The sequence below is a fragment of the Tursiops truncatus genome, chromosome 2 (assembly GCF_011762595.2).
Source record: "Tursiops truncatus isolate mTurTru1 chromosome 2, mTurTru1.mat.Y, whole genome shotgun sequence".
NCBI lineage: Eukaryota > Metazoa > Chordata > Mammalia > Artiodactyla > Delphinidae > Tursiops > Tursiops truncatus.
Window position 1 is genome coordinate 168,702,502 of NC_047035.1, and position 25,821 is coordinate 168,728,322.

The following is a 25,821-nucleotide window of genomic DNA, read 5'->3' on the forward strand; positions in this document are numbered from 1 at the left end:
CGTTTTCGCCTTAGGGTTTATTGCAATGTTTGATAACACTGCTAAGTGACACCTAACACAGGACTCATACTGTAGTTTCTCATTCACTTTTAAAAACAATGTGATGATCACACACCTAAACATCTGTATCTAAGCTACACCACTTAGGCATTAGCATTGCAACACACCCGCACGCATCCATCTGTAGACATGTGTACCTTTACTGACACAGGAAATAAAGCTTTATATACTTATCTCAAAACTCCTAACACCAGGCTCCCAGGAGGCTTCGAAATTTATTTAGCCTGAGATTACGCCTCCGCATCTCCTAAACTGTCCAGCAGGACATCCCAGCTAGATCCAGACTGGAGCTCAAGCTTCGGTCTGAGGTTAACGTGCCCAGGTGGAACCTAGCATCTTTGGTTTGTATGTCTGTTACCTGGAGAGGTAAGGGTCTGTTGTTCTTTCGGAAAAGGTTAGCTGCACCAGACAGTGTTAAATTCTCGCATACTTTCTCCACAGCTCCCCTGTAATTGGCCTGTTACACCACGAGCACCGAACTGCAGCGTCTGTAGTATGGAGTTGAACAACACAAATCCCCAAATTATACTTTTGCTAGAACAAAGGAAACAATGAATTGCAGAGTTCACAAATCTCTCCTCTAATTACGCCATACACGAAACACCAGGACTGGCAAAACCACCAGAGAGAGAGGAGGGTAAGGTGATGTGGAAGCGCTGAGGGACCCCGACAGTGGATAGGAGGCGGGAGGCGGGAGAAGGAAAGGGAAGCTTCTAGATGCTTAGTTAGTTCATCCGAGCTACTGCTCTCCTGCCACCCTGCTGTCTCTTCTATCTGGTGTCTGTCCTGGGACACCCTGCTTCAATACTCAGGCTTGATGGTGAAATCCAGTTAAGTGTGACCATCCTGGAGATTGTTGGACAAGACAAAGATCCAACCCACGAAGAAAACAGAGTGACTCAGTTAAGTGTCTGTGGCTCAGCTGTGTGGCTCCTTCGGCTCCTGTATCAAATGCCTGAGGCTTTCATCTGAAGCTTCTGACCCATTTGCCAGGCCGTTACAAGAAATCTGGGCATAGACGAAAATACATTTTAAGATCTTGGCTCAGGAGAGACAGACACACAAGACACAGTGCCCCTAGATGGATGGGATCATTTTCTGCACGTTGCCGACCCAGGAAGCCCCGTTCTTCCTTTCCTGCAAAGACTGCACCATGCTGTCAGGGCTGGGAGCTGGGCTGCTGAAATCATGGACCTCTGTCCTGTTGCTGTGACCACTATAATTACCTCTTCACTCTTGGTCAAAACACCCCACCTCTGTACTCCCATCCCAAGCCCCTGCTCTGCTGGCAGTCACCCTCTGACCTGCAGGCATACAGGCAATCTCCAATGTCTTATCCCTGACCAATGGGGCAGAAGACATACACATACATGATCAGGCGGGAGTTCCCAGGGAGTCACGCTTGCCTTTCTAAGTTGCCAACCAACCAGACGGAGAAATATTGAAGGAAAAGGAGAGGAGAGCATGTGTGCTGAGGATGGGGAGGTTGTCAAGGGCTTGCAGGAGCAGACGGCAGGAAGCTTTCACCTCCTAATGTCTTTGACTGTCACCAGCCACACTGAACCCTGCTGCCTACGAGCTACCCCATAGGCACCTGGGAGTTTGGGAGGTTCGCGGAACCTTCTGGAACGCGAAAGGAGGATGAAGACAGGGACAGCTGGTGCTATGGACTGAATGTCTGTGTCCTCCTCAAATTCCTGTGTTGAAGCCCTCATGCCCAATGTGATGGGATTTGGAGATGGGGCCTCTGGGAAATGGTTAGGGTTAGATTAGGTCATGAGCGGTCCCCATGATGGGAGTAACATCCTTATAAAAAGAGGACGAGACACAAAAGATCTCTGTCTGTCTCTGTCTCTTCTTCCCTGCATGCACACACCAAGGAAAGGCCACGTGAGGACATAGTAAGAAAGCAACCATGTGCAAACCCGTAAGGGAACTGAACCTGCCCGCACCTCGATCTTGGACCTCCCAGCCTCCAGAACTGTGAGAAATAAATGTTTCTTGTTGAAGCCACTGGGTCTATGATAATGTGGGATAACAGCCCGAGTTGAGTAGGACAGCTGGGTCTTGAGTATTTTCCACCATCCCCCCTTCCTCTCATTTAAAACCTTCCATTTGATGTTGGAGTTTTCTTTGCACACGGCAGGACCAGGACACACCATGGCCATCATGGGAAACCACCACCAGAGAGATGTGTCACCAGCCCAGTCCTGCCTCTGTGAGTCACATCATGGGTGGAGGGAAATAAGTCTTACTCTGACACAGGTGTGGTCTGGCCTCACTGTGACCTGCTGAACAGGGGTTGAGCCCCTATCATGGTTTTCAATAGATTCAACAACTGTATTTTCTTTTTTCTCTTTTTTTAAAATTGAAGTATAGTTGATTTACAGTGTTTTAGGTGTACAGCAAAGTGATTCAGTCATATATATATATATATATATATATATATATATATATATATAAAAATATCCTTTTTCAGATTCTTATCCATAGAATAAGAATCCATCTATAGGTTATAGCAAGATATTGAATATAGTTCCCCGTGCTCTACAGTAGGTCCTTGACAGCAACTGTATTTTCTTGTACCATCAGAATTCTAAAGACACGGCAGCAGTCCCGATTATTTAATTTACGAATAGCTAGTCCTATTTTATCTTGCTGTGTCCTCATCAGCAAGATCAGAATAAGAAGGAGGGAAAATCTCAGCGAAATCTGAGTAAGTGAATTCTGACCAAACTTTCAAAGATTTGGTTCAGCAGTTTGGCTGTGGAAGGAACAAGTGATTTCAATCCAGCCTATGACAGAATCGATAGATGTCGAATTAGCAGGAAAGGATCATACCTTGCTAAGGGGTCTTAGGGACATGGCTATTTGGGGCCAAGCAAACCGCACTTTGTAAAAGCCTCTAGGCTTTAATGATAAAGATGGCATGTGAAGATTGAGTGAATAACCGAGTTTGATTTTAGGTGCTAAAGCAATGTTGGAGAATGTAAAAGTGAGGCGGGCGTCTGGCCATATATTTTCAAAGCATTTGTGGGTCCCTCCTGCCCGGGCAGCATGGTCTCTAGACGCTTGGCCGTCCCAACAGGCAACAGGACCAGGGACCATGTAGGGAGAGTGTGGTAGCCATGGCTGGGGGACCGCCTGAGCCAGCAGGACCCCATCCAGCCGCTGCCGAGGCCCAGCTGGCAGATGTCCTGGTCCTTCTCCTGCTGGAGGAATAAGGACACAGCTCTTCTGGGGATCCACTCCCAAACATTCACTCCCTCCTGTGTGCTGCATCCCATGCAGAGAGGTGGGCACACAATCCTTTCCTCCCCTGCTCAGCTAGGACCTTTCTTCCCTGCTTGGAGAATGGGAGTCGGCTTTAAATCATGCTTACTTACTGCCCATATCTTGTGATGTTGTATTCTCTGAAAAAAGCCCATCATTTAGTGGACAAAGGGCCTCCCTCTTTCTCCACCTCTAGTATTAAAAGTTAGTCCCACACAAGGTAAATTCAGATGGGAAAATAGTCTGTTAGGAGCACGTGGTGATGGGCAGAGAGAGGGGAAGATGAGGTGAGGTTTGAAGGACCTGTTTCTCTTTAGCATCTGATATGACCTGTGAGTCTTGGGACAGGCTGATTTCTTCTACTTGCTGTGACCACTAGCAAACTTAGAGCCACAGCGGTAATTTACCGTTTGATAATTTCTACAAGACTTCCAGTAAATGAAGACTAACAGCCTTCGGTTTCCTGTGACCATTTTTCCTTTGTATTTCTCTTTGTTACTTTTCTGCTATAAAGCATGTCTTTTGCAAGATGTCTTGAACTCTTTTTTGATTTCAATGAGCTTTGGAAAGCATACATAGATGGGTGGTGGATGGATGAATGGAAGGACAATCAGAGAGATGGAAAGATGAACGAGGTGGAGAGAGTGATGGAGACTAAGGTAATGGGGGAAAATATTCACTACCCGTCTGGCTGCTGACAAGGGAGATTTTAACAAAGAGAAGGATTACTGAGGACTCGACTAAGTTTAGAAACACACGGTCACAAACCCTCTCATCAAGGCTCAGCATACAATGCCCTTGACAGTTCCATAGAAGGGAAATCAAAGAGTTTTTGAGGCACTATTTTGTTTTAGGACTAGAGGCTGCACAGGTAACCTGCCCTTCTATTTCCATAGAAAAAAAGTTTAAATAAGAAGGCAAGTGCTCAGTACAAGAGCAGTACTGAACTGAGGATTCAGCTTTCTGATTCACTTTTTCAAGTGCTCAGAGGTGCACGGTCAAGAGGTGAATTCTCAATGCTCAACCCATTGAGAACATACCCTGGGTCCTCCCTAACTTGGCTTCCCATCTTCATCAAGGGCAGCCCTGGGCCTTTCACTGCCCTTTCTAGCCAGGTTGCTCAAAGTGTTCTTATCATCTTAACTAATCTCTAGGAAGCACAGGTTTTAAGTGTTCATAATTAGTTTTAGGCATTCTGCAGACGTGTAAGAGCACTGCCAGGAAGCAATGCCAAATCGCAGTGACGTTCCCGTGCATGCACCTATCTTATCCCCTCCCTAAAGGTGACCTCCCCGTGACGTCGTTCCCACCTTGATTCAGCACTTGCCGAGGATTCCAACTCAACGAGAGCCACGCTATTCGTCAGGTGAAGCCTCCAAGGGTCTTGCTATTCTGACCTCCTGAAAGCCACCACACACGGAGGAATTTTCCTTAGGTGACTCCTATAAGGAGGGTCTCACGACTTCTGCTTTGCTTTTCTTCCACTGGAAGGGAACGAGTATAACTTGACCCTGAATTCATGAAAAATCATCTTCCTCTATAGGAATAATGCCCCTTCCCCAATGGAAAGAGGCACCGTGACTGTGAAACCAGATTTGCAGTCTATCTGCACGCACATCCGGCTATCTGAGCCGGGCTTTCAATTCTACCTGGGAACGTGTGTGTTTTGAAGCAACGACAAGTGACAAAAAGGTGTTGGGTTTGACTGAACGGAACCTTTGAGTTGGTTTGGCATCTTTCTCTCTTTCTTCCTCTCCCACTGAAACTCCCACCCTTTGAATTTTCCCCTGCACCTCCAGAGCCATCAGCACACACTGATTTTGACGTTAAGAAGTTGTTTGCCTAATACGAGTGAAGTGATTGAAGTTGAGTGGAGATGAGTAGGGAGACATGATAAGAATTCGTGCCACGTAGCCCAGGAAAACCTACTCTCACTGCATAGAAACAGCTCCAAGATGTGGTCCCCAGCTCTCCCCGTCCCCCGCCCCAGCTTCCTCGCCTACCCCTGATCATCTCTCTTCTCGTTAGCTGCCGACTGCTTATATATTTTCTCCACCTCTGAATATGAAAGAGTGTTCTGCTGCCCTCCTTCCTCTGTTCTCTAATTTTGTTTTCACCCTATCTGAACCTACTTCATTCCTGCCTCTTTTCCTTCTCTTATGGGATTATTTAAGTCCCAAGTCCTTTTGCCCTGGGGAGCATTTCGGGGCTGGGCACACCAAAATTTTTGAACAGAGTTGTTCTGCACTCACCCAGCCAGTCAGCAGGTGTGAGCAGCCTCTTCACGCTATGAAGTTATTGTTAGGTAGAAAGAGCACTTCAGCACCCCGGCAGGTAAGCCGAGAGACCAAAATGTGACCAACATACTCACTGAATAGGAAGGGAAAGTGGGTCACTGAGTTTTCAACTAGCTCTGGATGCTAAAGGGATCAAGAATAAGCTTGTTTAAGAAACAGACTCATGGACATAGAGAACAGACTTGCGATTGACAAGGGGAAGGGGGTTGGGGGAGGGATGGATTGGGAGTTTGGGATTAACAGATGCAAACTATTATATATAGAATGGATAAACAACAAGGTCCTCCCGTATAGCACAGAGAACTATATCCAGTACCCTATGATAAGCCATAATGGAAAATAATATTTTAAAAAAAGAAAGTATACATATGTGTAACTGAATCACTTTGCGGTACAGCAAAAATCAACAGAACATTGTAAATCAACTAGCCTTCAATAAAAAAGCTATCAAGTATCAAGCAGAGGAATATATTTGGAATTGCTTTTATAAACATCAGGCTGACTTCTGTATGAAGAAAAGATCTGGAGGAAATTGATGTGGTGAAGGTACAGTAAGATTATGGGTAAGAAATAATAGTCTGGACAAGATCAGCAGTTAAGATTACACACAGACACCTGTCAATCTCAACACATCCCCAAACGAATCCACTTCTTCTCTCCTAAATTATCTTTTCCTGTGTTTATCATCTTAGTGAAATGAAATGATTAACCAAAAAAAAAAAAAAACACCAAAGAATAGGCTTGTTTATTCATTCACAAACTTTCTACACGCCTAGCCCAGTGTTCAGTGTTGGCAACACCAAGGTAGCCAAGATATTCCTTTGTTCTCCAGGATTTCACAATATGGTGGGCAGAACAAAGCAGCTGAAGCCAACAGTGTCTCGTGCAAAGGACTCTCTACAGCCTTGTAAGTGGCTCATCTTTCTCCGTAAGATAATGATCTAGTTCTGGTAATGCAGTAAGTGTTTGATGACAGTGATAGCAAAATAAATAAATCCAACCTGCTTTATTATCTTCCTAATGCTGCTGGGACAAGGGAGCACCAGTAGAAAGCTGGAGGCCTAGTAATTTTAACCTACTTACGAGCAGCCATGATATTCACCTAATACAACCTCTACTTGTTAAAATACTGAAACACAGAATGGCAAGTGACTGGCCAGCACACCCCCAAGGACACAAGAGACTCAGCCACAAAGGGAGGATGTGGCAGTCTGTCCCAAAGGGGCATCTGTTCAAAGGTGCTAGCCTTGGTGGACAGAGACAGGCACTGGTAAGAAGACACTCCAGAGAGAGGGAAGATTTCGAGGAGATGAAGATTGGACACGTTTTCTGAGCTTAGAGACAGTGATGATCTGATATTTTATCAGGAGCCTGTACCCAGGAATAGGTAGACAAGGAGCCGTGACAAGTCCCCACTCAGAAGATGCAAGGGAAGGTATGAGCGTTTTTGAGCTCCCAGAATATGCCAGCCACCGCAGAAGCCGCTGCAGGAATTGCACTTAAATCTCACAGCAACTGTGAGGGAAGCGTTTTTATCACATTTTACAAGTAAGTAAAAGAGGTCCAGAGAGCAGGGCACCTAAGCCTCTTCACCATGGGACCTTGTACAACCTATTCAGCCTCATCGCTCATCACCTCCTGCCCATTCTCATGTCGGGGACTCATCCTGAAACACACAGAGCATCTACCCTCTGCTCTGCCTTTGCCCAGGTTGTGACCATTAATTTTCAGTGTCAGCTTGACTACTGGTCCACAGGGTACCCAGATATTTGGTCAAACGTTATTCTGGGTGTGACTGTGAGAGTGTTTTTGGATGAGATTAACATTTAAATGGGTACACCGAGTAAAGCAGATTGCCCTCCCCATGTGGCTGGGCCTCGTCCAATCAGTTGAAGGCCTGGATAGAACAAAGGGCTGACCCTGCCCCGAGTAAGAGGGAATTATTCCTGGTTGACTGCCTTCAAATTGGGACATCAGCTTTCTTCCTGCCTTCAGACTACAACTGAAACACTGGCTCTCTCTGAGTCTCACGCCTGCCGGTCTTTGGACTGGAGCTGTATGGCTCTCCAGTCTAGAGATCACTGGCACACCCTACAGATCTTGGGACTTGTCTTCCATAATCACATGAGCCAATTCCTCATAATACATCTCTTTACATACATATAAAGAGTGTGTGTGTGTGTGTGTGTGTGTGTGTGTGTGTGTGTGTGTGTGTGCGCACGTACACACACATCCTATTGGTTTTATTTCCCTGGAGAACCCTGACTAATACGGGAGCCGTTCCTCTTGCCCATAACGCCTTCCTCGACAACTCCATCTCCAGCCCCTCCACCTACTGAAATCCTACTTCTCCTTAAAGTTCACCTTAGAGGTTACCATTCCTGTAACACCTCCCTTGAGGATCACCCCAGGCCTCCCCACTCCCCACCCCCAGACAAGATGAATTGCTTCCTCCCTCGATACTTTCACATCCAGGTTGGTTGCTTCCACTTTCTTCCCTCCAGTACTTCTCGCCACGTGGCCTTTCTGGTTTCGAGTTTGGGGTTTGAGTGTGTGTGTGTGTGTGAGATTTCCCAGCATTACCAGCTTCTTGTGTCTTTGGATCCTCTGATGCCTGGCACAGTGATGGAATATTCAGCAAAGGCTGGTCGACTGAAAGAGCTCATTTCCCTTTAAACATCACAGTATGCACATTTGCTCTGATGGCTCAGCCGTCACAAAGGAAGGTTTATGAAAAAAACACAGTTGGGTGACTGTCTTTTATTAAGATCAATAATAGATATTATAAGGAATGGAAAAGGAGTTTTTTAAACAAAGGTGCTACTAACAGGAAAGATGTTTTTGTCAGAAAGTTCCAGCTTTCTCACCATTAATCCCTTCAGTATGCTTCCTCTCTGTCATGCCATAATGGTCATTCAAGACAAGGGCAACATTTATACACATGATCTGGTGACCTCCTCTAAACTGTTGAGCGTGGGTTTTCTAAGTAAAGGGTACTCTCTGCTATTAAGGGAAACTGTCAAGCAATTTAAGTAGAAGATACGACCTAGTAAAATGCTGACCCTTCAGAAGCTGTAATCTCATGGTGATTGCTTCTTCCAGTACAAATACTGTCAAAAACCCATCCCACACCCTAAGAGAATTAAGAGAAGCAGTAACACTGAGATGTGCACCCTTAACTGGAAACCTGGCTCTAGGACGTGGATTGGAAGAGTCTGCGTCCAATAAGCTCTCCAAAACCAGCACTGATAACCATGACTAGCGTCGGGGCTTTCCAACCTGGAAGAGCCTCTGAGCAATAATATAACCCAACACCCTCCCTTCCAGATGAGAGGAAATGAGAACAGGGTACAGAGAAGTGCTTAAAGCCAGAGAGTATTTTAACGGGTGGAATTAAAGCCTGAGCCTCCTAGACATCTGAGCTTGGATCTTCCTGCCATTTCTGGCTGCCAAAGTACATGCTGTTAGTGCAATAAAAATGGAACACAAGGTAGAGTGTCTGTACCCTTTTCACTAAGTGAGGACAAAGGGTGAGAGTGTGGAAGAGGTGGAGTAAAGTGTGAACACTGAAAAGATGTGGAAGTGTGGGTAACATGGTAGTGGAAGCGCGGACGCCTATAAGCTACTGGGGAGGATTTGAGGGTCCCCAATTCCTCCCCACCGGCTGGCTGATATTCAAAATTTCTTCCCTGGAAGTTCATTCATTTCACTTTAGGTTGTGTAAATGCAAATCAGCATTACTCCTGGGAGTGACAGCACTCGGTCACACGGTCACTAGTGCCTTCAGAGAACAAGGACAGAAACTCCCCTGGGAACTGGTTCTCAGGGTTGGGGAGAGAAAGGAGGGAAAACAAGAGTCTAATAACTCAACAGAATTCTTTCTTATTTCTCTTCCTCCTTTTTACTTAAAAAATTTTTTTTTATTTATTATTTTTTATTTTTGGTTGCATTGGGTCTTTGTTGCTGCACGCAGGCTTTCTCTAGTTGCAGCGACTGGGGGCTACTCTTCGTTGCAGTGTGCGGGCTTCTCACTGCGGTGGCTTCTCTTGTCGCGGAGCACGGGCTCTAGGCACACGAGCTTCTGTATCTGTGGCGCGTGGGCTCAGTAGTTGTGGCTCGCGGGCTCTAGAGTGCAGGCTCAGTAGTTGTGGCACACGGGCTTAGTTGCTCCGCAGCATGTGGGATTTTCCCGGACCAGGGCTTGAACCCATGTCCCCTGCATTGGTGGGCGGGTTCTTAACCACTGCGCCACCAGGGAAGCCCTCCTTTTTACTTTTTAATCTCTGGTGTGTTAGGTGAAACTTTCAAATAGTAGAAATAATTAATTTTCATCGGCATCACACACAATTTACATTGCCCAGACTGAAAAGCACAAAACTCTGATGGGTTTGTGCTCTAAACCATCCCACTGGCAGTAAATGTGTCTTTACAGCATTTTTCTATCTGCTGTCGGCGGCTTTATCACGTTTGGTAATTGTCTCAGCACAATTCGCGTTACTCACAAGGGTATTATCATGCCAGGGTGCCATATGGGAATTTATTCTGATAGACGAAATGGCCACCTCTGAGCCTGAAAGACAGGGGACAACCTCTCAAGCCTTGGGTCGAGCGGGGAGTAGCTTTGGAATGAGAAAACCCTAACCTGTTTCATACCCTGCTTGGTTCTGGGGTTGGGTGATGAAGCCTGATGAATGGGACACTGCAGAGAAGGATGTGGGTTTAAGAGAAATTCTGGAGATGGCAATCATGGGGTTGAGGCAAAGACGTGGAAACCGAGACAGACTCTCCCCTTCACTAGTCAGGCTCCTCTAAATCCTCCAGGCCTTGACATTCAGTGTCCGTCCTTGTGTCCTTGTGGGGCCTGCATCACCCAACTGTAGCAAGAATCCTGTCAAGTTGGTTTAGAATACCCACGCTTGACATCTGATCATGTCAATATCTGTTCAGATCCCTCAGGCGATGTCTGATCACCCAGGCCTTCCTTCAGCAAGAATCCTATCAAGTTGTTTTAGCCAGAATCATCCCTTACCCCTGAAGTCTCCTCTTAGTAATTTTCTATCCAGGGATCCCCGCTCTGCTCCTTGGCTATAAATCCCCACTTGTCCATGCTGTATTCAGAATGTAGCCCTATTCCATTTCCCCTAGGTCTCTTTTCCTCTATTGCAGTAGTTCCTGGTGAAAATCTGTTTTTACTGCTTTAACTACTGTCCAGCTTTAGCAAGACAAACTCTTAGAACTGAAAGGTGTTTTGAAACCATCTAATGTTGCTCCTTCGTTTTACTGAGGCCTGGAGAGATTGTCGGTGGTTGATGAGATGTAGGTGGCAAAGAAGAGAAAGGAATCCAAGGTCACTTCAAGGTTCATTTCTGGGGTGACCTGGAGAATAGTGTTACCGTGAACGGAAGTAAGCTTACACTGAAGCAGAAAGACAAAGCAAACACACACACACAAGGACAAGTGGAAGCAGCATAAACAGCACACATAAGGTGGGTGACAGCCACAGAGGAGAACTGCTAAGTGAGCAAGAAAGCCACAGGAAACTGGACTTGTAATCCTAATTCTACCACTGATTTACCGAGTGACTTTGGAAGAGTCACTTACTAAACCTCCCCCAGATCACACTCCTTCTCTTCCCCATATCGAGATAATACATACAATTAACCAACGCTCACCGATTTAAAAAATGAGTTCCACACACAGGTCATTGAGACGCTCAGCGTCTCATCCTATCTGTGTCCAGTTCTGAGGGCTGCTCTTAAGACGTTTTTCCCCAGGTTCAGGAGGCGGGTTCCAGCAATCATTAAGACCTACCTGCCCTGTGCTAGGCCCTGTGTTATACACACAAACAATGTAAACATTATGACAAGGCTTTTTCGCTGATTTTATTATTAGTTTAGTAATTATAGCTTCAAAAATTATAGTTACTATTACTAGCTGAGGAAACTGAGTCACTGAGATGTTAAGCATCATGTCCAGGGTCACAAAGCTAATGGCTGGCAGGATGGGGACTTGAACTTACATTGCCTGGGCCCAGAAGACAGGCTCTCAATCTCTCACTACGTTGCCTGAGAGACAGAAACTGATCCAAAAACAAAAAACTCCTAAAAAAACTGGAGGCGTGTTTGCCTTCCTTAGAAGTATGGAGCAGGCTCCCTGACAACGGTTTGGGAACATTTTCCTTTGGAAGAGGAACCAGCTTATTCTATACTCTGACAGGATAAAATAGGATCACTGGATCTCGGCAGGCGAAGGTAGATTTCAGATAAACCTTAGCACATTTTCCTAACAATACAATCTGGAAATGAAATCATCAGCGCAGAAGGCTTAGTGGTTAAGAGCTCTGCTGTCTGCCGGCCCTGTGGCCTTAAGCAATGACTGAACACGTCTGCATCTCAACGTCCTCATCTCTGTAAAGGGGCTGGTAACAGGCCCTACCTCATAAAGCTAGTGTAAGGATTCAGTGAGTTCTACGTGGGGAACGCTTAAAAGCCGGCTCACGGAAAGTGCTCGATAAACGTTAGCGCTTCTCTTTGTCATCATTCCTCCACTATGTTGGATGTGGCAGTTGGATGATCATGGGACAGAAATGATACAGGAAGGAAATGATTCCTACATAGTGTAGGAGGTAAGCAGGCCAGGCATTTCCTCTGAAGATCTGTGGGTCCAATAGTAGTACAATGTGATACGATTCAACACAACGGGCCACAACGCAGTAGATAGCAAAGCAGTGTTTACCATTTTGAGCAGCTCCCTACTCATCTTCCAGCTATTGACTCTTATCATGGCCATTATCAGTATATGACGAGGTAACTGAAACCTGCTGGAATCCTGAAAATCTAGGGATGAACTCTCCCACACCTGGCTGGTTTTTCACTTCGCAGAGCCCCTCCTGACACCATTTCTGACACACCATGGCACGGCATGAGATGTGATCTCATTCTCATCTCTTGGTGCACGTGTGCCAGACTTTCCCTGAGGTTCAGTGTCAGTATCTAGCCACGTCTTCAACATCTCTGTCTCACCGAGAGCACCCACTTGCTGGGCACGAGGCAGGTTCCCAGTACAAATGAGTTGATTGATGGATTGCAAATAAGTGTGCGGTTTTATATGTGATCAGTCGGGGCAAATGACAGCAATGCTTAATTATAGTAAATATCATCATCTATTTGCTTCATTTCCTCTTTAGGTTTGCAATTTTCTATTTTCATTTAAAAAGCACATGTATACATATTTATTATGCTGCTTCAACTCCTTTTTAGACACGAAGTATAAATTATAAATAAATAAACAAAATGCCAGACAGGCAGCTCACTGAGAGATGGGCTGGATTTTACAGATTTCGGAGCCCTAGGACACAGTAGCTTTTGGAAAAGATACAAATGTTCCTTTCCTCATGCCAACCTGCAGCTAATGCATGGCTTATGAGCCAAATCAGGTGAGAGTCTGAAGGACAGGTGGGGGTGAGAAGGTCCAGAGCCAGACCTGATGGGTGTCCATTATGTTCCTAATGGGAGTCAATTGGCTCTAGATGCCGGGGCCAAGCCACAACTCCAGACCAGAGGTGCCATAGAGATTTGCTAAGGATGTAGGCTGTGGACCCACACTGCCTGGGTTCAAATCCTGGCTCCTTCACTTACTATGTGATCTTGGAACAATTACTTAATGTTTCTGTGCCTCAGTTTCCTTATCTGTAAAGGAGTAAATGGTTGAAATTCTTCCTATCTCAAGGTGTTTGAGGATCATTTAATTCCATTAATTTCTTAAGAACACTCTCAGTAATGTTGGCTGTCCTCATTCCCTTAAGAGGTACACCCTCTGCTAATAAGTACCGCGCTATGCTACAGTGTTACCGAGGTCTTGGGGAAGACTCAGTGGTACCACGCACTTGAAGAGTGAACATGCCCTATTTACCATTCTGGAGTCCATGAGATGTAGACAGATATGGAAAGGAAATAAAATGTTTTAACTGCCCTTTTTCCATTTCCAGGTTAATGAGCTCCAGGAAGTTTACATATCATGACTGTTTTATTCTTTTCATCCATTTTTCAACACACTTGACCAGAACTCATGGCCATGAGTTGACCATGTCCTCAACCAGAAACTCTCCTTTGCAAACAATGAATGAACAAAGACGTTCTCAAAGTGTTCTAAAATCCAGAGGAAACCCCTTCCTCTTTTAAAAGAAACAATGAAAAAAACCTTTCCCTCTGTTTCTTTGAGGAGCTGCAGAACCAGGAATGTTTAACGTTAAAATCTGGGGCAAGACCTCATCGTGTTAATGTATTTCTTAGATGATTAAAGGTTTATACTGAGATTTTACCTCCAACATCCAGACCCAGATATATGCGAACGTCCACACACCAGTAATTATAAACGAGGTACAATACGTGTATACACATCACTGAAAATAAACCTAATTCACACACCAAAGCACAGAAATGACAAAACATTGATAAGGGTGATTCTAAGAATCCACAAACATCACGATCAACTCAATGCCAAGTTCTTAAAACTTACTGAGCTGTACTGTTTACAGTGAAACTGTACTCCTTCCGGGCCCATTGCTTTCACAGAAAACACGTGTCATAGAAGAATTTCAATTGAAAAATAAATTACAGTACTCATCAGGCAACTGCTTCCCATAATATGCTTAATATTTCAATATTAATAGTATTAGAGGCATAGACATATCCAGTGAATTTGATGTAAATGTCTTTTAAATATTCCCATCACCTTAAGATTTGGAAACATTGCTAAAATATGGAAACAACCTGTATGTCCATCAGTGGATGAATGGATAAAGAAAATGTGTCTGTATGTATGTATGTATACATACGTACAATGGAACATGATTCAGCCATAAAAAAAGAAAGAAATCTTGCCACTTGTGACAACATGGATGGACCGCGAGGGCATTTATGCTAAGTGAAATAAGTCGGATCGAGAAAGACAAATACCATATATCTCACTTATATGTGGAATCCAACAAAACAAAATAAAAACAAAAACAAACAAACAAAAACTAAGCTCAGAGATACAGAGAACAGATTGGTAGTTGCCAGAGGTGGCGATGGGGCAGCAGGTAAATTGGGTGAAGGGCGTGCAAATGCACAAACTCCCAGTCATAAAATAAATAAGCCCGAGGTATGTAATGTACAGCATGGGGGAAGAAAAAGAAATGACAACATTCATCATGCAGCTGGATTCCTGCCATAATGTGCTTAATACTGTACTTCAGTATTAATTATATCGATATTAGAGGCACAGAAATATCCAGTGGGTTTGAAGTAAATGCCTTTTAAATATCCCCCCATCACCTTAAACGTGTAGCCAGCTCCACTTCCCATCCTCAGGGAGGCTGGAGGACAGGGGGTTAACTCATAGGCTTCTTGTCCCCAAGTGGCATCCCCATCCTAGCCAGCGCTCTTTCCCTTAGGATCTAGGTCGATGCTTTGGTCATAAAAGGAAGGAGATGAAGGAGCATGGGCATTTCATAAATTTCATACCTGGCCTCCATTGGTCAAAAGAAACCAACGCCTATGACTTGCTGGCAGGGAGTAAGTAGTATCAGCTTCATTCTCAGAGGATAATTAGATTGTTATTTTTATTTATGCTGGGACGCCAAAGTAGAGATGATGCTGTTATGTCACTTGTACATTGCTTAATTTTTTGCATATTAATGAGATTAGATTGCATTCTAGTCCAACCAATAGATCCATTTTGACTTCTCCCACCCTATGCCCACCTCAACCTTATCAGCAGTTCCAAAAGATTTCACTAAAGATAGAGTATTTTCTTTAATGAATTACAGACTGTGGGGCTCAGCCAATGATTTATTTTTTCCTTTCCCTGTGCATATTCGCCTTCATATTTCTCACTCCTCCTCTCCCGTTTTGGAGACCCTATCGCACTCCATCACACGTGGTTTCCTAGGAGACACGCTCACAGCCAGGAACCCCAAACTACACATTTCCATTTTCCTCCCCAGCTCCTCTCCCAGGAAGCTTTAGCTAATGAAACAAGGTGCAAATACATCAGTACTTTTAAAAATTACTCTATAAATTACTCCACCGATTTCATACTCATTCACAGAAAGACCTTGTAATTGCCAACTACAGGGTTTTTCTAAAGCAATCTCAGTTTATAATCACACCTTAGTGATAGCCTAGGGATTTCACGCGCTGGTCAGAGGCGAAGGCCAAGGTTATTGAAACACCTTGGCTTCCCAGTCAGAAGCCCCTTGAGGTGGTTCCGGTAGTTTATTTGCTGGCACATCCCCTGTGCCTGGGAGGGTTTCTGCCCTTTGTAGGAGGATGAATGTCTGATTAGAGGAAGAAAATCTTCTACAAGGAGAGCAGCCCATGCTCCCTGTAACCCTTTCTCCCTCCCTCCCTCCCTCCCACCTCCAGGGTATGCTTCTTAGAAATGCTGTAGGTTACTTTTGGAGATGTTTAATTAATTTCTTTTCTCCTTATATCTTTCTTTCCTTTGTTTTAGAAAGGCAGCAGACTCCTGTGCCTCTCACTTCAGGAAAGTTTCCACCCCAGCCCAAAGGAAGAAGTTGCTTGCAGGACACGTTCTACCCCAGTTTCTAGTTTCCTAAAACCCAGCTTGTTGAAAAGCTGTTGCCAAGATTCGCAGGGAGAGAAGAGAGAGAGAATGGGGCTCTGGGCAACACAAAGAGAAGACAATGTAATGCATTCATGCCTTCTCTTAATACACCAAAATTTGCCAAAAAATAAATAGATATGTAGCCAAACCAGATATATCCATGTGTTCCCATCAGAGACGTCTAAAGAGAGCAACTCAGCCAGTGAAATGGAAATAAAAATATCTGGCCGGCATCTTGGTTGCACTGACCAAAGGGGATACCTGGGGACAAATGTCTTCCTTCTGGACGCCCTTTGTTGAGCATCTCGGACTTAAGAATGTAGAGAAGAGAGACTCCCCCAGCCTGCGATGCAGATAGAGGTCAGGTGGTTCCATGTTCTGTGAGAGTGGAGATCTTTACCCCACTCTCTGGTGGAGCCCCAGGAAGAAGGCAAGATCCAAGGGGGAGATGGCAGCAAGGGGCTCCTGGGAATGCTGGACCCTGGGCACTAGGGTTCCAGACCTTGGCAAAGACTCCTGGGTCCCACACAAAGCAGGGAAGCAGAGAGCTACCCAACTTGCGTCATGGAGGCTGGATAGTGAGCAGTCAGTGGTGAGCGTGATGGACTGGAGGAAAGAGGTCTTCTTCCATTTTCCACACACCACGTAACAAGAGTGATGAGAGTAATCCCTGCCCATCTAGAGGGGTGAAAACTCAGATTCAAATTAATTCAATTTGAGAAAATAAAGCAATGGACACTCTTGTGCACCTACGCCTTGTAGACAGGCTAAGATTCAAATATGTTACATATAGATGCTAAGTTTTATCTGTTGTCTCCTAAATGACTTTTTGGATAAAGCCAGAAGGTAGAGATGGTATATACCAAACATGAGTGCTGAAACTCACCTTCTGCACTCATGACAGGCATGATTAATCAATCACTCACTCTTTTCCCAACTGCACATGCTCAGATAGAGTCACAGGAACATCAACACGGGGACCCAGGCAGCCACAGCAACCAACGACAATGGTACAAAATAGGAATCCTATTTACCGTTCCCAACATGGAGTGAGGCCATACCAATGTGTCAAAGGGGGTGTCACTCATAAAGGGTCATTCCCAGTGTCAGTTATCTGAGAGAAGAAGAGGTCGTCGTACAAAAAATACAACTCAACAGGCATGCCTTCGTATGCCTGTTTCCCTCTTCCCTTGCACTGGGTCACAGGGAAGTGCATTCCCAGGCTCACTGGCTGTTGGCTTTGTCAATGGGAAGTGGTGAGGGAAGACTGGAGGGAGAGGCCTTTCTCTCTGAGCTTCTAGGGCTGCCTCTCCTTGGCTGTGTCTCTCCCTCCATGAACCTGGCTCCTCCCAGGCAGCCTCCGCTGGGACCCTAACTCCTGACAGCTGGCTCAGCGTGGTGCACTCAGGTGACCTCGCTTCCTCCATGTCCCTACAGCCTTGTGGGGGAGACAGTGGCTTCCTGCTGTCCCTTCACCATCCCCTGCTCAGCTTCTCACCTCTTCCAACAGCTGGGTAAGCAATTCCCTGTCTTAAATGATCTGGGTTTGAAACACTTGGCTGGACCCAACTGAAACAGGAAGCAACAGACAGGAAGTGGTCCCAGAGAGGTTGGGCAGGGAGGTTCTGTCTCTCTCTTGACCTCAAGCTCCAGGACATGGATTCTGAGAGCCTCTGGCAGCTTTGCAGGAACCGCAGGTGATGAAGAAGGAAGGCCTCCGCCAAAGAAGGGGACAAACAGGAGCCTCCCAAAGACTGCAAACGAGTGACTTAACTCCTCCCAACAGAGACGACAGAGTCATGGGGAAATGTTCCATCTGGGTCTCAGCTATACCAAGAGATTGGATTTCTCTTCAGAAATGTGTGAACCCCTTTCAAGGACAACCTACTCCCAGACTTCCGGGGCCGACTTCACTTCTTTTTTAAATAATTTTACTTACTTAAATGTGTGCAACCATTAAAAAAAGATATCTCTTTATGCTTAGAGTTCTTACATAACTATAAGGTCAAATTTATAAATTAAATACACACATATATGTGTAAAATCAATAAAATTCAAATTAACGTCGTTGATTTAAACTGATGATATTTTTTGGCTGAAACGAAATTGCGGCTCTCAGCATGAATACGTTTGACCCACACACGGTGGGTTCTTTCGAGTGTGGCATGCCGAGATTACCACGTGTGGTCTGAGAAGTCAATTCTCCTCTCATTCTTTTCCTGCTCAAACCTCTGCAAAACCTTTAATGATACAGGGTGATGCCCTTGGACCTGCATGTGGCAGAACCACGTCATTTGTTACTAAGTAAATCTCTGCTCTTTCCTCATTAGCCTGAAAGAAATATGGTGGATGGTACAATCGTGGGCCTGTGCTTGGGGCAGTCATCAGATGAGGCAGTCATCAGATAGTTCACAGTCCTCTCCTACTATTTGTGTTTTGAAGATTATTGGGTTGAAATGTAAAATAAAAATGCTCAGAGGCCCCCTGAGAAGAAGAACTGGCAATGGTCTCTCTGAGGCCAGCCTAGTAGTCGTGGCAATAAGTACTGAGCAATTCCTCTGGAAAGCTGGGCCTCCAGAAAAAGGAAGAAAAGCTTGGAGGATTAGCTGCCATCTCTTTCCATGTGGAGATTCACCCTCCTTGGACAGCCTTAAAGGAGGTGGGCTTGGCTTTAGTACCAGTCTAGCAGGTTTCATTATAGTTTTATGAATTTTGTGTAAAGAAAATTTCTTTTTCTGTATGTGCTCTCTTATGTAAAGGACAGAGCAAAGGAGCACATATAAAAAACCCCAGTAAAATCAAGTCACCCCAGATCAGGGCATACTGGTTAATGCCATAAATACACGTATACATACATTAGTGACACATATACATACATTAGTGACACGTATACATACATTAGTGACACATATTAATGCCGTATATAACGCAAGGCACAGTAGGGAGGGCACCGGGATACTGGGATGATGACATTGAAAGTACATGCGAGTTGGAAGCAACTTAAATGTCCATCAATAGATGAATGGACAAAGAAGATGTGATACATATATACAATGGAATATTACTCAGCCATAAAAAAGAATGAGATAATGCCATCTGCAGCAACACGGATGGACCTAGAGATTATCACACTAAGTGAAGTAAGTCAGACAGAGAAAGACAAATACCATATGATATCACTTATATGTGGAATCTAAAAAGAAAAAGATATAAATGAACTTACTTACAAAATAGAAATAGATCCACAGACATAGAAAAAAACCTTATAGTTACCAAAGGGAAAAGAGGAGGGGGAGGGATAAATTAGGAGGATGTGATTAACATATACACACTACTATACATAAAATAGATAACCAACAAGGACCTACTGTATAGCATAGGGAACTATACTCAATATTTTGTAATAACCTATAAGGGAAAAGAATATATTTTTATATATGTATAACCGAATCACTGTGCTGTACAGCTGACACAAACATGACACTGTAAATCAGCTATACTTCAATTTAAAAAATAAATAAATAAAATTTTGTAAAAAGGAGAGAATGTACATGTTAGAGTAGAATGACAGCAGATGGAGGTTTTGGAGGGAAGTAATAAAATATCTCTTACTTTCATCCTCAAGACATAATGCAACAAGTATAATAAATGTTGTGTATATAGACAGAAACATTTATGCTGTTTCTATTCTTGGCGTCATCCTTAATTGTACACAGATATGCCTAACAAAGAACACAGTGAAGAGAGAGGTGTAATACAGGGAAACAAAATGTGTTTTGATGGTCACTGTCTTTGCAGAGCAGTTTAGTAAATGTTAGGATGTTCATACCTCCCAGCCCAGATATTCTCCTCCCGGTGTAGACACTGGGGAAACTTTCCCCTATGAGTTCAAGGAGACATATATAAGGATGGACAGGGCAATATTGTTTGCAATGACTAAAAAAAAGAAAGAAAATGGATATAGGACTTGTGGTAGGTTCATGCACTGCTGTTCTCTAGCAATCCCTTCAGGAGGGAAAATGAATGACCTACAGCTGTACACATCCATGTTGGTGACGTGCACACACAAACTGTTGAGTGGAGAGAACAAGTCACAGAAGGTTCATTTACTTAGGCACAATTTCTGGAAAGCACTAAAATACACATACAGTATCACTGACCTTCTATTATAAACATTGGTAGTAAAAATATAAATAAAGTTATAAAATGGACGTCACGTCTGGGAAGGTAAAGAGAGGGATAATGCCCTGTTAGCAATGTTCTATTCCTTAATCTGGGTGACGCACGTGTAGTTATATAGGTCTACACTCTTTATGTGTTTTTGTACACCTGAAATAAGTCATGATAAATAAGGCATTTCAGTAAATCTGTCATCTTACATAAAACTCAACTCTGCTTGGAAAATACTTCAATGGAAACCTTTGAAGCTTTCATAGACTCCTAGATGTTCCTGGACCACAGCTTGTACACCTGAGCACAAGCCTTGCCCGATGATCTCACTGGGTCCATCAAAGAGGCTCATTAGTCCATCAAGACTCACCCCGTGAAAACATTAGCCTGTAAGGCAAAAGGTCGTTTACAGCAATCTGGATACATGTTTTCTTAGAGCAAATGCACTCATGCCAAAGCAGCTGGTTGTGTTGCTGTGGTTGGTTCATTTGTTTAGTAGAGGTGAAGCTCCTGGGAGCAGAACAAAGGAACGTGTGTATTTTCACGGACAAAACTCACCACCCCTTGGGAGCCCTGGGGTTCAGCTCTGAAAGCTGCAGTGAACTGACTCTAAAACCAAGTGGCAAAGCAACACCCCTGTTCTCCTCGAAGGAGGTCCCGTGTATCAGATCGACCTAATAAGACAGCATCCACAGTGTTTGCTCTGATGCTGTAGGAACCGACCTTACATGGAGAGCCTTTAAGTCTTCTCCATGGCTCCTGGTCTGTCTCTGTGCCCAAGTGGAGCCCAGGACCTACTGTAATCTGGCTCATCCTTTACTCTTCTTTCTGAGGAACTAGATCACCCGTATATCATATTCATAACACCACCAACCACATCACAGATGTGGTATGGTGGAAGGAATGTGGGATCTGAGGCCAACTAAGGGGTCAGATCCTGGCTCTATCCCCGTCATGGTTGTGGGGTCTTGGGAAAGTTACTTGACTTTCTCAAGCCTCAGTTTCCTCAGCTTTAAAATGGGAATGAAAACACCTAATCATGTGCTAATCACAGTGGGTGGAACTCAGCAGATGGCATCGTTGGCGCCATCGTACTGGAGCGTGGCCAACACCAGCACTGACGCAGCTCCTGCTGTGGCTGAGCCCCGTTATTCCTGCTGCGGTGGAGACACCCTGGCTTTTGCATCGGGCACCCACACATCTGTAGGTGAATGTGAGCCATCCAACAGCACGCACAGGACATGAGGCAGATACCGAATGAATGAAATGCTAATTCTGCATCTGGCCAAACTTACTACCCATGCGGGACAAGCCTGAGAGCTTAACCCTTAGATGGCGGTTTTGCCTTTTTCCACAGTGAGCTGTTGAACACCTTAGTGTGATGTGTACAGGGCAGGGGTGGGGTGGTGTATGGGTGCAACAGTGGAGACGTGGGAAGAGGAGACCTAACTCTGACCTCGGTTCAGGGAAGGATTCATGGAAGAAGGGACACTTGAGTTATTTGGGGGAGACCTACAGAATTTTTAGGCAGACAAGGAGGAGAGCTGAATCTAGACACAAGACTCAACGTGTGCAAAGGCACAGACGACAGGGAAACCATGGATTTGGGTGAAGCGTCAGTAATGCTACAGTAGAACATCCCAGGGGGCAGTGGCAACAGAAGACACGGAACAGGTAGGGAGGGGCCTGATTGTGAGACATGCTGAGACCTGAGACCTGGGACGTTTTGTTTCAGTGCTTGCACCTGGACAAACGTCTCCTTGAGCAACAAAGTACAAAGGAACTATAAGGGACTAAAAATAACTGCATGCACCCACAGTTGGGGCAAATTATGGACAACAAGATACAAAAAGACCAAAAACCCAACTGCTACTTCTGAAGAGCTGGGAGCAAAAGCAGGGTAGTGCGCACGCCCCCTGCACTCAACACCTCCAAAGGGGTGGGCAAAACACTTAAGCTACCCCTCTGACCAGACCCCTGGACATACCCTTACCTTCACCCCATGTAAGGAACAAGCTCGCCACCCCTCTCAGGGAGTGAGCAAGCGACCAAGCGACCAAGGGAACCTGCTACTAGTTCTCACTCCCCCCTGCTGCAGCAGAGGCCCAATAAAGCCTTGCCTGAATTTCTTGTCTGGCCTCTTATCAATTTCTATTGATTAAGGAGGCCAAGGACCTTGGTCGGTAACAATTACCTGAATGTCACACTAGGGGGGATAATTTTCTTTGTAGGCGATGGGAGCAGCTAGAGAAGAATTTTGAGAAGAAAAATGACAAAATTGGGTTTGTGTTTAAGAACAGTGGCGCTATCAGGAATAAATTGACGGAGAAGAAGGAGTGAGTCTTGGAGGCCAGAAGCCCAGTGAGGAGACTCTAGCAAGAATTCAGTCAAAAGATGGCCACTCGCACTACAACTGTGACCACGTGGATAAAGAGGAAGGAAAAGACACAAGATAGAGCGCAGAGATGAGACACCACGACGTGGAAACGGATGGGATGAGAAGAGTCAGCGGGGAAGGAGAGGGTATAAAGACCAGGTCTTCCGCTTGAGCCTGGACAGAGGGGGCTTCCACTTAGTGAGATGGGGACACAGAAGGAGGAGAAGCTTGAGGGGTAATGATGAGGTTATGCTTTTATATTGTTAAAAATGTCTCCAGGATATCCAGCGGGTGATGAAAACAACAACAACAGAAACAAACAACTATTTGGATGTGTAGCCATGAACCCTGAGAGGGAGTTGGGGGCTGGGGGTAGGGATTCTGGAGGCCCCACACAGTCAGCATCAGCAAGGCCAAGAACCTGGATTCCGTTGTTTGGGGACATGGTGGAGGAAATTGTCCCCCCAGCTGACACTACCTCTACACAGAGTGCCTTGGTGTCTGCAGTAACCAGCTACAGAAAATCCTTACAGGAATGCGATTAAACCAAAGGCAAAGACCTGAAACAACACTTGGAATGGCAAAAAAAAAAAAAAGAGAGAGAGAGAAACTCAAGATTAATGTTAAATTGACTGGGAGGAAAGTGTGGAAAACAACCCCGTGAACCATTTAGAACTGCTCTGTTCCCTGGTGTCCACATGTCCCCTCTGACCTGACCCCCGTCCCTCTTGCACAATGAGGGCACTGAGCTCATTCATTCTTTGTGTGTGGCCATTAGCCTTCACTGGAGAGGTCAAAGCACTCTGGGCATTCATCCCACCAAATATGTTTGTACCAGAGCTCCCGGGCTGTGTCAAAATCCCAATGACAAAGCAGCACTGGGGAGGGCCGACATTGTCAAAATAACCTGTTAGAATAGCAACTGCAATTTACCAGTATAGACCAATCCCAGCTGTAGCTGTACCAATAAATCAGTTAGAGATGCCATAGAACCTAGCACAGTGGCCACCAACCACGTGTGCCTATTGAGCCCTTGAAATGTGGCCAGTCTGGGTCAAGACATACTGTAAGCATTAAATGCACACCAGATTTTGAAGACAGTACAAAAAAAGAATGTAAAATATCTCACTCATAATGTTGATATTGATTACATGGGGAGAGGATAATATATTAGATATATTTTGCTAAATAAAAGACATCATTAAAATTACTTATAGCTGTGTGTGTGTGTGTTTTTTAATATGTCTACTAGAAACTTTAAAATTACACCTGTAGCTCAAATTATATTTCTATTGGCCAGCACCAAGTTAGAGAACTTGCATACCCTTCACTCCTTGTCGTATACTACAGCATAACATAGGCACGTACTATGCTTTCATCCCTAATATTGAAAACAAAGTAACTGAGAGTAAATGTTAATATCCTTCCAATCTATCCATGATAGACATGCCCAAGAGCCCTACCCAAGAGCTAGCCATGATTTACTTAACCTGTAAAATAAATTAGAAGTTGTTTTATAGCCTTTAGGAAGATATCTAAATCCTACTCCATTTCTACCACGTACACTGGAATTGGAATCATTTTCAGAAGCATCAATTTTGAAAGTGAATGACAACAACACACACACACACACACACACACACACTATGAATTTCCCACCAAACATCTGTAGAGACAGAAGAATAATAGAAAGTTCATGTATGAACTTAGGGCTATTCTAGTTCTCAAAACAAATTGTTTAAGTAAGGACTTTGGTCTTTATCAAATTTCATAGTATCCTACCTTGTGTTTTCTAAACTGGTTTCTCCAGCGCTAAATACAGTGTCTGACTTGGAAATCTTAAGGGAAATGACTACGTTTCAGCTGCCCCGTTTAGAAAACACGCTGGAGTTCACGCTCTTCACCTAAGACAAAGGAAACCTTCCAGGATTCAGTAGGATCCTCCCTGAGGCATCTTTATCCCTTTGAAGACACTCAGTTATTACCATTAACGAAATTCCCTTTGAATACCAACGTGGAGTTAATTTATCCAACTGCTATCATCCACTCGTATTAAAAAGCATCGCACTTGGTGAAAAGGAATGTGCCCTTTGGAAAGAGCATTTGCTCCTGCTTCCAGCTTCTAGAGCGTGTGCTCAGATGGTTTCCAAGGAAAGGGGTTGGGTTGCTTTGTCTGGCTTGTGGCCCTTTAACCCGTCCCCTTCTGGCAGAAGGAAATGAGTTTACTCCCTGACACTCGATCCAAGCACGTATTCAATCCTTGCTGGATGGGCAGGTAAATGAGACAGAAGAACTGCCAGGTTCCTTTCTCCTGCTCAGCAGCTTTGCTGTGAAGAGAACCCTTCTCCTGCTGGCAATGTACCAAACAGATCTGACCAGAAAATTAACAGAATTACCACAAATAAATCAACTCTCTATTTTTTTTTTTGTTATCAGAAATGCTTAAAAATCCTCATCTTACACCCTCCCTTCCCTCAATCATGTTAACATTTACCCACCACACTCATATTCCAGTTTAATTATATGGCATGAGGTCAGGAGCTTGAGGGCCCTCATCTGTCTTCTTTTTCCCAAGTATTCAATACAAGTGGAGCTTGGCTTACCAGCCCCTGGGACTGGCCACCTGGGGCCCTGTTATCTCATCTGATGAAGCCAGTGGCCCAGGCCTTTTCTCATTCCACAGGGCCATCCAGGTGGCCTCCTCTGTGACTTCATAAAATCTCCTGGGCCAACAAGAACTTTGTTGGTACACGATGAAAAAGGACCAACCATGGTTTTGAAAGCCCAACAGTAGCCAGGCTGTTTCGTGGTCTGTTCCTGGCCTACCTTCTGGGGCATGGAAGGTGGAACAAGCCTCGGGTCCTGCATTTGCCCAGGTCTGGTCTCCAGGCACCAAGCCCACACTGTTGGGAAACAGGAGAGCTGTTCTGTCTGGGGAGACCCAGCAGATGCACCCCTCTGCCCATTCCCAGCTCTCTCCTCCCAGGGGGCTTGTAACCACTGCAGTAAAGATCACATACGATAATGCACGTT